Source organism: Pelmatolapia mariae, linkage group LG3_W (genome assembly GCF_036321145.2).
Source record: "Pelmatolapia mariae isolate MD_Pm_ZW linkage group LG3_W, Pm_UMD_F_2, whole genome shotgun sequence".
Classification (NCBI taxonomy): Eukaryota; Metazoa; Chordata; class Actinopteri; order Cichliformes; family Cichlidae; genus Pelmatolapia; species Pelmatolapia mariae.
The window spans coordinates 27,179,636-27,193,691 of NC_086229.1; the positions used below are offsets into that span (position 1 = coordinate 27,179,636).

General features: G+C 42.5%; 1 pseudogene; it reads left to right on the forward strand.

The window, feature by feature from the left end:
* LOC134621507 (sodium- and chloride-dependent glycine transporter 1-like) overlaps window positions 1-13,718 on the forward strand; it is a 45,378-nt pseudogene extending 31,660 nt beyond the window's left edge.
* Window positions 13,719-14,056: the final 338 nt, after the last annotated feature.

Consider the following 14,056-nt stretch of genomic DNA (forward strand, 5'->3'; position numbering starts at 1 on the left):
AATTCTGGGGCAATGTCTGGTCCTGAGATTGTAATGTCCACCAGAAGCCAGGTGCTGGACAGATCTGGGTGAAAGACTGTCTGAAACAGCGCCCACACCAGAAGTGGAGTCAATGAGTCAATGTCCGGTAAATCAAAGGGGAATGGCTCAGAGTCAATGTCAGTGACTGCAGGGGGGCCAGGGTGGGCCTGAGACTCAGAGTTCCCTATGATCTCTCTCCCAGCAGGAGATGAAACAGAGTGTTCTTTGGAACTGAGAGAGTTCCAGGTATGGAACGGTTGCATGTTCACAACACAATAAACACCTGCATCCACACTGGAGTCCACCCAAGTGAGCCTGTAATTAACATCACTGAGTCTCTGAGATACACACAATGGTCCCTCAAACAGTGTTGCAAGTTTAGCAGTAAAGTTAGACTGAGCGTCTGACCTGGGGTGTGTCTTAACTCTCACAAGGCCACCAACACGAAACGTGGCATGTCGGTGTCTCAAGTCATAGTAATGTTTTATGTCTGTCATGGTTATAGTCCAGAGCTGCTCTGGCGTGGTTGTGAGCTTCCTGCAGGGAGGCTCTCAGAGTCTCAGGGTAAGGTACACCCGGTTCATCAACACCTGCTGTAGAAGGCTGGGTGATAAGGTCAAACCGGGTGTCTAACTCATGACCATAAAGCACCATGACAGGAGTCATACCTGTACTGTCATGGGGGTCGGTACGCAGAGCATATCTGAGGGAGAAACTTGTCCCATGATGTCTGTTTATCTCCTACATAAGCGCGGATTTCAGTTTTCAGAGTCCGGTTGACACGTTCAGTAGCATTCGTCTGAGGGTGATAAGCTGTAGTGAGTCTGTGCACCGAGTAGTGGTGCAACGGATCAAAAATCTCACGGTTCGGATCGGATCACGGTTTTAAAGTCACGGATCGGATCAATTTTCGGATCAGCAAAAATAGAAAAAAAAAAAGACAAAAATTCTACTCGCCGTTTACTTATTTAAGAATTTTTGCCTATTAAAAAACATTCAACTGAAGACTCATTCCACGCACTCATATAAAAATAAATTAAGGTGCAATATGGACATTGTGGACCATGCTGGGCAGCCTCTGCATCCTCTGCACACGGCCATAAACAACCAGAGGAGTCTGTTCAGTGACAGGTTGCTTCTCCCGAAGTCAAGGACCAGCAGACTTAAAAAGTCCTTTGTCCCACACACCATCAAAATGTTTAACTCCTCGCTGGAGGGGAAACGGGGACAGAGGAGGGGGGAACAAGTAGCTGTAGTGCCTTTTTACTGTGCAATAGTTTTTGTTAATATCCAACGGTGTAATAGACTCGCAATACTTAAAATGGGCCGTTCCCTTGTATTCTTATTCCTGTTTATTCTATTTATCCCTTTTGTATTCTCTGTATTTATAAATGTGTAAACATGGTGTATTTCTGCTCACATTCTGCAACTTCTGTGGGTGCTGTGCTACTGGAAATTGAATTTCAGTTTGAACCCACCCAAGGGATAAATAAAGTTTTATCTAATCTAATGGAATCTATAGGGCAGTACAGGTGTCAGGGACCAAGCAGTAAAGCATAAAGGACACAGGTGGTTTAATTCAAAAAAGGGGTTTTATTGACCCAAAAATATGAAAATATATTTAACAAAGCCAAAACTTAAACAGGCAGACCAATAAAAGAGGTCAACTCAATAGACTAAACTCAAGATAATAGTTAACAAAACCTCAAACAAACATAAGATAAACTGACCTGCTGAAATGACACACGGGGGGACTTAAATACTGGCTTAGCTAAACCAAATGACACACACGGGGGAAAACAAAATGGCTGCCATATAACCAACTAATACAAGACAATTAAACAATAATGAAACACCCCCCAGGCAATGAAGCACTTGGTTCTGTCCAATTAGGCTGTCAGTAGTATTTCAGCTCTCCCAGCCCCTTGCCACGCCTTTTGCCAGACAGAAGGAGAAGCCAAACCCCAGGTAACTCAAAGAAAGAAAGATGTATTAATATAACATAAAAACAGAACTTAGACCTTGCAAGGTTGATATGTGTGCACACCATATAAACATTGGAAGGTGTGATGGAAAAATGAATACATTTAATAAAGAAACAATATTGAACAATAAGTAGGATATTTTAAAGTAGTGACTGTAAATTAAACTAAGGTGAATCAACTGGTGGTGAGGTGTGGAGCTTACCATGTGTGGCATGCCATCACAACAGGGCTTTGTATCTACCACTCCGCTGTGATATAACGAGCGGTCACGTGGCTTTCCGTTGCCCTGGAGGTCCACCCATTTGTAGTTAGAGCAACAGAAGATGCCTGGGACAGTTCAGCCATAACTTTAAACTTCTCCTGCTCATACATGCTTGGAACGATCTTGTCACTGAAGTGGACGCACAACGAGATATCATAGCGTGGCTCAAGCACGTTCATCATAGTTTAAACCCCTTGTTTTGCACAACAGACGACGGGCTCCCGTCTGCAGCTAAACACCACATTAGCTTTAGTAATAGCTTTAGCCCGGTCGGACTGGGCAGCAAAGGGCTGCTTAAACCTTCTTCTATCTTTCAGGTCAGTTCCTCTCGCATTCAATGATCCTTCTATTGCACTTGGGGCTTGGTACCGAATCTTGGGTGGGGTTGATGTTATCTTCCCCCGACCTGTCATCTTGGCTCCCCCTTGCCGTAGCATGGGTGTTGTACCTTGTCAATCTCTAAGTGTGAGAGCAGCCCCTTCTTCCGAATGTTGGAACACTGAGCTACTATTTGTTTCGCCGTCAATGTGGATGTTGGGTATCGAAGATTCCATTCATGTAACCCATTCCGCCAGGGTTACTTGCATAGTAGCATTTTCGTCTCTTGCCCACTGATGCCTTCTTGTTCCAGTAGTCCACTTCTCGTCAGTATGCCTTCATATTTCTGTCTGTCGCTCATGTCTGCGGTACGGTTGCTTAGCATGGAGGTTCTAGTCTGGGCAACCTTACTGGATACAGACGCCCCCAGGCGAGAATCGAACTTGTGACCCCCCACTTCAAAGGCGTGTAGTTTTACCCCAACTTTTTTCTTTTATTTTATCATCATTTTTGTGCCAGTATTAGCATTAATATTGGCCATCAAAGTGGAAGTCAGAGTGTTGTCATTGTCTGCTGCCTCATATTCAAATGTGTTCAGAAGAAGCAGCCCTGTGTAACTGCACTCCCTGATGCTTTTCTTGGCATTTAAATGACAGAGGGCACATACGGTTATGTAATGTGGGACTGCTCAGCTTGTCAGTACAGACCACCTGTTAGTTACTGATTACAATATGACATATAAGACCATTCAGACTGATGGATGTGTTTGATCACAAGATACAAGGTTTGTGCGGCCCTGCTTAAAGTTTTATATTGTCTATGTGCTGAAGACTGTTGATAGAGTGCAAAGCTGGGCTTTTTTTCTCTTTCAGAGTTTTCTTCTCTTGCAAAGGAAAGCACAACTTTAGTCAGGCATGTAAATGTGGAGTATTTAAAGCACCTGAAACCTTCTCTGTCTGTCTGTCTTTCAGACACTATGTGTTGAACATCTCTGATGATATTGGGAACTTTGGAGAGGTCCGTCTCCCTATCCTGGGATGCCTGTTTGTATCCTGGTCTGTCGTCTTCCTCTGTCTCATCAGGGGCGTTAAATCCTCTGGAAAGGTGAGCCTACAGCACACACACATGCAGACATGCACCCTGTCTTGACAGCATTTTAAAACCCTTATGTATAGGATGATTTTATCAGCTTGGGTGATTATGTGTGTCTGCAGGTTGTGTACTTCACAGCCACATTCCCCTATGTCGTTCTGACTATCCTCTTCATCCGTGGGATTACCCTGGATGGAGCCATCAATGGCATCAAGTACTACTTAACTCCACAATGGCAGAAAGTCCTTGATGCAAAGGTATGCACTTCCATTAGCAGGTAGATGAATGAGATACGCTGGATATAGAAATGTTTTTGAGCTGTTTTTTTCCCCCATCTTTGTACTGCCTCTGACAGTTTGTCGTTTTGTTTGTGTAGGTGTGGGGAGATGCTGCCTCACAGATCTTCTATTCCTTGGGTTGTGCCTGGGGTAGTCTCATTACCATGGCATCATATAACAAGTTCCACAACAACTGTTTCAGGTTTGTACAGACTATGAGTAAACTCATTATAAGCTATGTTAAAAAACAAAACAAAACACACATTCAGGGCCAGGTGACGATGAATTACTGACAGCAGAGGAGTTAAGTAGCAACTGTGAGCAGTTGGGTAAGATAGTCAGTCACAGAACGAGAAGGTGAGGTAAGTGGGCACAGAGATAAAGCTCTGTAGGAGGCTGGTGTTCAAGACTGGCTTTTTGCATGCTCCCCTGGTGTTCAAGCACAAAGAGATGGTGAAGATGGAGGAAAAAGGACAGAGGGGGGAGGTAAGGAGGGAAAAATATGTAATTTACTCTCCTGAGCATGTCAACACATGGTGATGGAGTGAGGGTGTCGGGGGAGGCGGCTAAGAGGAGAAGTTAAATATATAATTGTTCCTCTGCTGGAAGCTTGAAGTTGTGCTATCAGTGGGCACTGCTGTATGGCAACTTAATCAGCTTGTTATCTGCAGCTTCATCCCTGGTGGAGCTGCCTTTTGCACTCCTGTAACATCACCAGTTGGTGGGCATGCAGAAGTGCAGAGAGTGGGACTGAGCAGAATCCATATGTGTGGGAAAACGAACTGGCATCAAAGTAATCAGAGACATCCTCTGTGATAACCCTAAACAGGAAATGTGAAAAGAAAGCAGCAAGAAAGATGAAAGAAAGATGAAAGAAAGATGAGAAGGTGTTTCCTGGGCAACAGTCAGCTGTCAAAAACAGAGTGTAAACAGAGTAAATAAGCTTTACAACACTATCTTGACTCATACCTCATACCTATTAAGACTAATAAAGCTATGTTCTATATTAATTCAGGGTTTTATTAAACATTGACATTTCAGCAAAATGTTGAGTAGAGCGATATCAGCCGATCCTGTTTATTTTCTTTTAACCATTTCAAATGTGTTCGGTATGTATTTATTGAATTGGTTTTGGTCTTTGTTCCTTTCAACATACAGAGACAGCATCATCATCAGCATAACCAACTGTGCCACCAGCATTTATGCTGGCTTTGTCATTTTCTCTATCCTGGGCTTCATGGCACATCACCTCAACGTCCCTGTGTCAGAGGTGGCTGACCATGGCCCGGGGCTGGCCTTTGTGGCCTACCCAGAAGCCCTCACTCTGCTTCCAATCTCGCCGCTTTGGTCGCTGCTTTTCTTCTTCATGCTCATCCTTCTGGGACTGGGAACTCAGGTGAGAGCAAGAAGCTGCAGCGCCATGCAGCACTCAAAGATTTCATTATGAACTATTAGAAATCATATAATTAATTTCTTAATTAATCTTAGTAATCAGTATAAGTAATTAATGACCATGTGGATATAAAAAAATTAAACATTACACTTAATGTGTATGGAGACAGACGTATAAATAGGTGACAATATATCTGCAGTCATTAAAATAGAATGGTTTTCATGTTTTCAGCTGGAGTGGTCTACCAGATTCCAGTTAGCCTTCAAACAACAAAACAATGTGCAAATGCTATCTTTAATCCTTGTTTGTGGCATGCTGAGTGGACCTCCATGCTAATGCTGTAAACAGACCAAATTCACTGGAATGAGAACTTACTGGAATTGTTTGCATGGGGAACTCAGGATTAGATTTGATCTGGACCTGCTGATGTGTAATGCTAAAAAGCTTACAAGTCAGTCAACAGTAAGTCAGCCTGTATGCCATATGTTTTTCATCGCTGACTCAGGGAGACTATCGGTGATGTTTGTAGGTATAACTTAGATGTGGCGAAGTAGTATGCTATTTTTTTAATTGATTGTGGGCCCATAGCTACAAAATGATACTCCTACAAAAATGAGATGGTGAACATTATGCCCCACTAAATAACAGTGTTTGAATTTATTAGACGTAACCTCTTATAAGCCCGATTCCAAGTTTGGACTTTGCTAAATATTTAAAAATAAAGGAGTGGCATCCTGTGTGGTCTTTTGCTGCTGATCATTTACATCTCATTTAAATGATATCTTTAGGTGAAAATCTGTATCTGGAAAAATGTATTTGGAGTGTTTCAGAAGTAAAGATGGAAGTTCATCTTCCTTAACATATCTTACTGTAAAGTTAATCGGTGACCATGGCATCAGTGCTATTAAGGCTAAAGATTCTTGCTTATTTCATCAAGATAACATGCAGAGCACATATTACAGTGCAGCTCTGGCTATGACACAAATAAACTGAACTGTTACCCTGCTGAAATCTTATATTAAGCAATACACTTAACAGCTCCTTTGTTAGGTACACCGACTGCTCATTAACACTATTGTTTAATCAACCAAAGAACATGGTCAAGACAACTTGCTGACATTCAAACCAAGCAATCCAATACAAAAGAAAGGCCATTTAAATGACAGTAAATGTGGCATGGTTTGAATGTCAGCAAGTTGTCTTGACCATGTTCTTTGGTTGATTAAACAATAGTGTTAATGAGCAGTCGGTGTACCTAACAAAGGAGCTGTTAGGTACACCGACTGCTCATTAACACTATTGTTTAATCAACCAAAGAACATGGTCAAGACAACTTGCTGACATTCAAACCAAGCAATCCAATACAAAAGAAAGGCCATTTAAATGACAGTAAATGTGGCATGGTTAGCCAGATAGGCTGGTGTGAGTATTTCAGAAACTGGAGATCTGCTGGGATTTTCCAGAACAAGCATCTCTGCAAAGAAGGGTCCCTAAAAGAGAAAATATCCAATAGACAGCAGCTTTCGGAGCAAAATTCCCTTGTTTGATATCACAGAGATTGGGCAGATTCAAGCTGATGGAAAGACAAAAGTAACTAAAATAACCACTCATAACAATCATGGTATGCAGAAGAGGGTCTCTAAACGGCCAGCACATTGAAGCAGATGAGCTCCAGCAGACTGGCCAACAGAGAATTGGAAAAAAAAATGGTCTGAGTCTCATATTTAAGCTGCAACATTCAGTCAATACTGTCACAATTTGGTATAGACAAGATGAAGACGCAGATCCATCCTGCCAGTGTTTCAAGCTGCTAGTGGTGCAGTAATGGTATAGAGGATATTTTCTACACTCACTTTAGGCCTTTGGTGCCAACTGAGCATTGTCTAAATGCAACAGCCTACATGAGTATCATTTCTGACCATGTCCATCCTTTTATAGCCACAGAGTATCAATGATTGTGGCTATAGTCAGCTTACAGTTAGTTTCTTAAACATGACATTGAGTTCACTTCAGCTCCCCTAAATATTTCCTTGCTGAACCTGTGCCATGAAATATTAAGGATGTTGTGAAGGGAAAATTGGGTCAAACCTGACACTTACCAAATTTAAGTTCTGCCTAATATGGCCACTGAGTGTGGAACAGGAAAACATTTGGCTGTAGCAATTGATCCCTCAGTTTCCAAATACATGCATTTGAGTGTTGTCAAAAGATAACGCATCACATGCTGGTAAACATGCTTTGTGCGTGTGTGTGTGTGTGTACTTGGCTTTTTTAACCTAATCTTTTAGCCAGTATGCATAAAAGGTGTTATATCGTGAATGCGCATGCGCCGACCAGCATACAGCCTGTTACAGTTGCTCCTGGTTTTTCTCGTTAGTTTGGCTTTTCCCCTTATTTATTCTTTTTTTCCTTACCGTACTTTGATCCGTTCATTATCTTTCCCTCAATCATGTGGATTAAGAGAGTTTTTGTTCTGCTGGTGGCCGCAGAACTGTTACTTTTATCAAGGAGCGGGATTGCGGCACAACTCCTACATACTGCACAAACTGTTTACCCCCGAGATCAGCTGATCACCCTGATGCCGGCCGGCTCGCCGGCCAGATCCGCATATGTACCAGCTGAAATTTGGAGAAAAACACATCGGGGATGCAGAGGTCAAGGACAGAAGAGAAGAAGGAAGGGGACGGTGAGACAGTGGCAGATCATAACCTGATTCACCTCACCCCACGCTATGTGCCAATTGTGAGGAGGGAACCTGTGATCATGAGGAGCATTAGGAGGTGGTCAGAGGAGGCCTTAGCAGAACTACAGGGCTGTTTCGAGGTGACTGACTGGGAAAACACTCTTTGAGCCTCACGCCGAGGACATCAACGGACTTATTGAGTGTATCACAGACTACACAACTTTCTGCATCAACTCCATTGTTCCAGCTCAGACTGTCCATTGTTTCCCAAATAACAAGCCATGGGTGACTAAGGACATCAAAGCCCTCCTCAACGACAAGAAGAGGGCTTTCAGAGGGGGGAATAAAGAGGAGGTGAGGAAGCTCCAGGTGTTACTAAAGGACAAAATCAGAGAGGCTAAGGACAATTACAGGAGGAAGCTGGAGTGGAAACTCTAGCAGAACAGCATGAGAGAGGTGTGGAGGGGCATGAAGACCATCACTGGATTCAGGCCAACCAACAGCAGGGGAGCTGAGGTCGGTGAGAACAGAGCTAACGGGTTGAATCTGTTTTTTAACAGATTCGACGTGGCAGCGACTGCTCACAGCCCCACAACCTCACCTGTAGTCAGCCTGGAATCCAGAGCCACACACTGTGCCTCTCTCTCCACATAGCACTGTTGCCTCTGGTGAGAATCCTGACACCCCTCTCCCACCCATCACTTTCACTCAAGACCAGGTTCAGATGCAAATGAGGAGACTCCACTCAGGCAAGTCTGCTGGACCAGACCAGCGTCCTCAAGGCCTGTGCCCCCCAGCTTTGTAGAGTCTTCCATAAACTGTTCCTGCTGAGTCTGGGTCTGCAGAGGGTCCCAGTGCTGTGGACGACATCATGCCTCGTCCCTATACCAAAGACGCCACCTCCCAGTGGCCCCCAGGATTACAGGCCAGTGGCACTGACCTCCCACATCATGAAGACCCTGAAAAGGCTCATCCTGGACTAGCTCCGACCCATAGTCAGACCACATCTGGATCCCCTTCAGTTCGCTTATAAACCCCGTCTAGGAACTGAGGATGCCATCATCTACCTGCTTAATATTTGTTTGCTTGTAATATTTGTTTTTTGTTTGTCTGTTTTTCTTATATTCAACTGTGCAATAATCACTGTGCAACATACTCACTCAAATGAGCAATCCTATTTATCCATATTGTATATTCTGTATCTATATATGTGTATATGTGTATATATGGTGTATTTATGCTTGTATCCTTACTCTCATTCCCCTTAATGTATCTGTAACATGCAACTTTTTTCGGTGCTTTGCTACTGGAAACTGAATTTCCCGGAGGTACTCACCCGAGGGATTAATAAAGTTTCGTCTTATCTTATCTTATCTTAATCGTATCTACACCCATCTGGACCAGCCGGCGAGCACTGAGATTTTTAAGGCCAGTAATGTTGTGGGGATGGAGCTGGACTCCCTTATGGTGGTGTCGGAGAGGCGAATGTTGTCCAAAATAAAGAGATTGTTGGATAATACCTCCCACCCACTCCATGACATGCTGGTCAGTCACAGGAGCACGTTCAGTGAGAGACTGAGTTTACCAAAAAGCACCACTGAACGTCACAGGAAATCATTCCTGCCTGTGGCCATCTCCCTGTACAACTCCTCCATATATGTATGTATGTGTATATATATATATATGCTTGCATATACATTGTATATATTGTGTCTATTCCTTACTTAGTGTAGTGTCTGTCTTTGTAACTGTTAAGCTGTTAACCAATTGGATTTAATTAAAAATACATTTAAATACACAGGACAATGAAGTCGAGGAGCTGTTATCCTCACAATCACTCAATAATGGATAATCCCCTTGGTTTTTGTCAAGATTCCTTTTGGTCTGTTATCATGTAAGCAGAAATTTGATCAAGAATTCATCTCCTCTCAAATCTTTTGCCCTGTTTGTGTAGTTCTGTCTGCTGGAGACTTTAGTGACGGCCATCGTCGATGAAATTGGTACAGACTGGATCATCAAGAACAAGACAATAGTCACGCTGTCAGTGGCCATAGCTGGTTTCCTTCTGGGAGTGCCGCTAACGACACAGGTAACATGGATGCATGTGGTGAGCACATCCTTAAATGCAACCACTTTCTCACTGGGCTGAAGTTTTTGACAATTTTTCTTTGTGTGTGTGTGTGTGTGTGTGTGTGTGTGTGTGTGTGTGTGCACGTAGGCAGGAATCTATTGGCTTTTACTGATGGACAACTATGCTGCTAGTTTCTCTTTGGTCATCATCTCATGCATCATGTGCATCTGTATCATGTGTATTTATGGTAAGGAGGGAAAAAGAATGAACATGGTGCATTTTCTAACTGTGGTAGTTCAATTTCACAAATATTACAATATTACAATTACATTAAGTTAGCACAAACTGAAGCACACTGAAATAAATGAACTGCAGACAACAGGCACACAAGTCTTTTTTTATGTCCTGTCCATTAAATTGAACGAAGTGAGGTGCAATGAATGAAAAGACAATATTAGTGTAATTGTTTTTATGCCTCCAAGACAGTTACAACTGTCGCCAGGCCCCAATCAGCAATCAATTTACTGATAGATCCAAGTTATAGATATAGTTATTAGCAGGTACAGTAGAGTGTCATTCATTATGGATTATGGGCCCCAATACATCTACCTCAATTACTCACAATTTATAGACAGAATCAAAGATCGACGTGGTCACAGTGATGTCACCCAATGGTTTTGGATTCCATAGTTTAAAGCACTAACTTAACAGACTACTGAAAACTAGAATACCACTTATCAAAACTGAAGCAGGGTGTTCTTGGATGGTCTTTATCACACAGCAAGACATAATATTAGTTACATAGTCCAGTACAAGTAGTCAGAGTTGATGATGATGATGAATGCTGGGTTTTTGTTCCTTTGCAGGCCACAAGAACTACTTCAAAGATGTAGAGATGATGCTGGGCTTCCCGCCTCCTCTCTTCTTCAAAGTGTGCTGGAGATTCATCTCACCTGTGATTATCTCTGTAAGTGAACACACACAAGCACACTGATCTAAGAGCAGTCATAGTGATTGCAATAGTTTGTATAGTCTGCAGGATGTTGAATGGAAGGTTCTTAACTTCACTGTGCTGCTGATGCATTGTTATGGACCCAATCTACACTTAAGCTGCCCTCACTGCTAATCTTTTTGGCTTTGTTTCCAGTTAAAACCTCTAAAAGCAAAGCTTTCTGGCTGAGAAATGGACAGATGCAGCTGATATCAATGGTATTTCCCAAGCAGGCGTAATAGTGGACTAAGCTGCTGGGCCAACCAAGAAATTCATTGTTGTTTATTACTGGTCAGATTTCAGGCATTTTTCTCTCTTTTTCATTCCTTTGCACAGAGTGCTGCCCTGCCCTCCAGGGCCACTGTTAGAACTGTTGGCCAAACTCACTGCCTTTGGCTGCAGTAAGAGTTTATTTAATCATCTGCAACTTTTAAACGCTGTCAACAGTGATTTCACCTGCACTGGCGTACTTTCCACCTATATCTTCATGTTTTTACCCACTCATGTGACATATATCTTTGTTATTGTGTTATACATTTTGCACACATTCAGGCTCTTCCTGTTCTCTTTTTGTCCCTGCAGTTCATCCTGATTTTCACAGTGATCCAGTACAAACCCATTACTTACAACGACTATGTGTATCCTGGCTGGTCCTTGGCTATTGGCTTTGCCATGGCTCTGTCCTCAGTGGTCTGCATACCCATCTACGCCCTCTACAAGATCTCAAAGTCACCAGGAGCTACCTTTAGAGAGGTACAGCGTCATCGAAAGTCTCTATAAACCTTTCCATTAAACTGATATAAACTGCTCTATAGTTAGATACAAAAGGCTAAATTTCCCTCTGAAGCATTTAAACAAATTTTCAAAAAAGGTCAACATGTTAAAATATTTTTGCATGCAAAAGCTGCGCTAGACATTAAAGCAAAGTTTTTACATCATCTGAGGAACTGAAAAGCTCTCAACTGTATATCAGCTGAAGTATGCTTGCCGAATAATGGAAAGATCTCTTTCTGTGATTCAATTGCCCGTTTGCATTACATAAGCTCTAAAAGCAGTTGACCTATTAGTTTAAACCATAAACAATAAATATTAATTCAAGTCTTGATGCATGCTTAATCATGCAGGTAAGTAAATCCAAAAAAGTTGATTCTGTTCATCTTGATGTAGCGTTTTCTGCGGGAGAGACGTTTATGAATGAAAGAACTGACCATGCAGCCCAGCGTTCCTTCAGTGGTGCTGGTTTGAGTCATTATGCAAATGTACTGTTTATAAGGTTGGGGAATGCTGCTGTCAGCTGAGACTGAAGAAGTCACTTGGATGAGTGGCGAAATGTTTCTCGCTACATCCAGATGAACAGAATCAACTTTTTTGGTATCAATTCAAGTGTCTCTGCTTTCTGCAAATTAGTTTGAGGAGAAAAAAAATGTGTTGCTGGTGTCAGCTAGTGCTGAGGTCACTTGAACTACCATTTGAAATTTTATGATTCTTATTGCCAACAGCTACACTAGGAGTGAAAAACTGGTCATCGTAGAGAGTGGGAAAACAGAGGAAGGTGTCGTTTGGGGTAGAGGGCATAAATGCAGACATTGCAGCAAACAGGCTAGCAACAATGAACAAAACTGAAAACACAAGAAGATATGATGCGGTACAAACAGAAAGATATGACCGCACAGTGAATTGCAATACATGGCTAGCTTCCTTCTTGCTCTTTCTCTTTCTCTCTCTGCCTGTCTGAGTCTCGCTCACTTCCTCTGGAAAGGAAGCTCTTCCTCCCCGCTATCATCAAGCATTTTCTCACAAGGGAATTTTTGGTGTACTGATGTTCTCTTTCTAATACTGTAGGACCTTTACCTTACCTTGAAATTCTTATTTTTGTGAACTTGAGCTGTGTAAAAAACACTGAATTAAGAAGCACAAGGGAAGTGACACATTTACAAAAAAAACAAACAAAAATAACAAAAAACCCATACACATGAAAATGAGCAGGCTATAACAGTGCACTTTTATCCAGTCTCTCCAAGGGGACATTGATACCACATTAATGCCACATGTTTAGTTTCATAAAGACCCCAAGTGCTGCAGAACTGTTAATAACTGGGAGAAAGTATAGAAAGTACAATGTGTGTCAGCACAAAGCTGCCCTGCTGTTGAAATGCTGCAATTTCTGACAATTAGACAGGCCATAAATCTTGTTTAAGAGATGTGAATGTGCAATGGCAGCTGCTAAATTATCAGATGAACTAAAAAGCATGGAGAGAAAATTAAAGTTAAGTGGAGTTCAGTCACAGTGAAGAAAATAAAGCAGCTAAAATGTCACAGAATGAAAACCTAATTTTACTTCAAAAGCCTTGATGTTTCTACTCTAAAAGACGCGTCTTTCTTTCTGTCTCAGAGGTTGAAGGCAGCATGTCGAGCACATCCAAATTGGGGCCCTGCCCTCAAGGAGCACCGGACAGGCCGCTATGACCCTGTGGTCTCTGGAGACACCGTGGAGGCCCTTCCCTTAGAGTGATGAGCTGACAGAAGAACAGAAGGAGAAGGAGAAAGAGAAGGAGGGAAAGGAGAAGGAGAGGAAGGATGAGATTAGTCTCACCATCCAGGGAAGCAAAGTGCTGTGTAAATAACACTGAATTAAGAAACACAAGGGAACAATCCCACCCTCAGCATGTAGATGGCACTCTGCTCTATCAGCATCAGGGGGCCAAAGTCCCACATTCTTCCTTCTCCTTCATCCTTAACCTGACTTTCTCACAGCCCTGTGGGGGATATCCCAGTCACTGGAGTCCTTTACCAACACGTTCTCACTCCCAAAGCGTAACATTTTACGCTAGGTGACAAATCGTCAAAATATTACGTTTTCGGGCACCCAACGCGTTCCTACGTGATGACATCGGAAAACTGCGGACACATGAGAACCGTTTGGACTCAATCTACACATCTTCGCTTTCTCCCTTAAAATCGC